Genomic DNA, 2,232 nt, shown 5'->3' with positions numbered 1-2,232 from the left:
TCCAAAAACATTCAGCTTTGATATTAATGAGTTTTTTGGGTTCATTGAGAACATGGTTGTTGTTCAATAATAAAATTATTCCTCAAAAATACAACTTGTCTAATAATTCTGCACTCCCTGTATTTTTAGGAAATGCTGGTAAAAAAACAAGACTTTCCATGGCTTCATAGTGCTGCTGAAGGCCAAGGTGATGCAATCCAGTTTAAGTATCAGGTTATATTTTTAGGGCCGAGTAATACATTCAGTAAGAAGCAGGAAATTAGAGATCACCTGATCATTTATGTCTTTAAGAGATTTCTCCAGTTTAACTCATTAATGTGGGTCATCATATAATGATACAACCTAAGGGAAGCATCTATAAACTAAATGAAACATGCCTCGGGTGAGCATCAACCTCAGATTATTAAACTGACACGTTGCTTAATGCGCCAACTTGCACTTGAAACTCCACTGTATCCACAGCCCTGACACAGCAACAGGAAAAGTTGGGAACAATTTTGAGGACCCATGCAAGACTTCAGATGGCTTCTAAAATGTGTATATCGTACCCGTCCGGCAAAATACATTAGTGTAACTTCAGGGCAAGCTAACCTGTTTATCCTATATTAAATTGCCAAGTAGATTCATGAAACCTGTTTTTCAGGACATTTCACAATATGAAAAAAACCTTCACATCAGTGTGAATTGGTCCACTAAAACTACACTAAACTAAAAGAATCGAGATACCTAAATTATGACTAAATGTCATAGTAGACTATCAATATAATTAAATGAAAATTTGCTGTCAAAGTGAACCTTGAATCATACAGATCCAATATCTGATTTACGAATAAGGACTTTACAGATCGGCTTTCCATTTTCAGTTTATTAAATCTTGCAGAGTAGTCCTTACCTCTAAATATAACCTCTCTCCTCTGTGAATATTACTAAACAAATAAAATCAATTGTCTTGACATGTTGACCTTAAGTCGATTTACCACAAATACTCGAAACACCTCCCGGATTAAAGCGTGCATTGAGTGGGCACATAACTGTTAATCTGTGTGATAACTAAAAACGCACTGAGCATGTATCGTCTCTCCACACAGCCATTCACTGGTGCAGCGCACGTTTAAGACGGTGGATTTCTACGGAAAGTACCAGGACAACATGACTCCTGTGGGTCTGGCCTTCTTCCAATGCCAGTGTGATCAGTATGTGACAGATACCGTGCACAACACAAGACACATCACATAACAACACAATACATGCTGGAACCTGCACGTCTCTCTAACGCGTTCATCTAAGTTGGGCCAGGATTTTTGTGACAGCTGGAAATGTGAGTTTAACGGTTTGCTTTCCTGCATCTTCTCCCTGCAGACATGAGGAAACGTGTCAAATACCGGCAGCCCCTACGCTAGCTGGAAAGATACAGAGATGGAAAAGAGCACAACTATGGAATGTACTGGTTATGCAACACATGCATATTTGAGAAAACGTCAACAACTATGTGGACAATGTTTGTCATATTTATGTCATGATTGTAAAAATAAAGTAAATTTCAGCAGCACTGGTGTTGCTTTAAAGTTTGCTTTGTTAAAGACCATATATAATATGTCACATAGCTCCACATCTTCATTTTAAGCATTTCTAGCAAACAATGGGAGATTGACGATGGCTCCTGGGCTAGGCAGATCCTCACGTACTAATGAATATTTAATGAATTGGAAAAAAGGGAGGGAGCGTGGGGCACAAAAGCTTGTAGAATCTGATTATAGCCATGACTCATATTTGCCTGCATATGCTTATCAATTATAGCTGCCCATGTTTGCTTATGTGAAATGTCTCTTTACTGCCAGTTTAGATGGATTGCACTTACAGTTTAAAAACTTCTGCGTGCCTGTCTGAACAGAACAAAAAATACAAATATTTAAGTACAACATGCCCTCATATGTTTGAAAATTTGCTTCGTTTGACACTTATGTTAATTAACTTAGGAGTAGATTTTTGTAAGATAAGATCTTGGAACTGCTAGAAGGTTCTGGTGTAAAGATTCGGTAATATCACTTAGCTATTGCAAGTTATCTCTTTTGGCATCAAACGGCATAAAGAATGAACAGAAACGTGCTAATTGTAAATCATGTTCCTCCTGTTTTGCAGTCAGTGGATTGAATCACAGACAGAATAAAGTGCTGCAGAGGGAAAAGACAGGCAAGGTCCCTGGCTTCTAATTTATGCTTGAGGGCACACGGT

Source organism: Pundamilia nyererei, unplaced genomic scaffold (genome assembly GCF_000239375.1).
Source record: "Pundamilia nyererei isolate P.nyererei 1_Seehausen unplaced genomic scaffold, PunNye1.0 scaffold00005, whole genome shotgun sequence".
In the NCBI taxonomy this organism is placed as follows: domain Eukaryota; kingdom Metazoa; phylum Chordata; class Actinopteri; order Cichliformes; family Cichlidae; genus Pundamilia; species Pundamilia nyererei.
Note: the sequence above shows the minus strand (reverse complement) of the source record.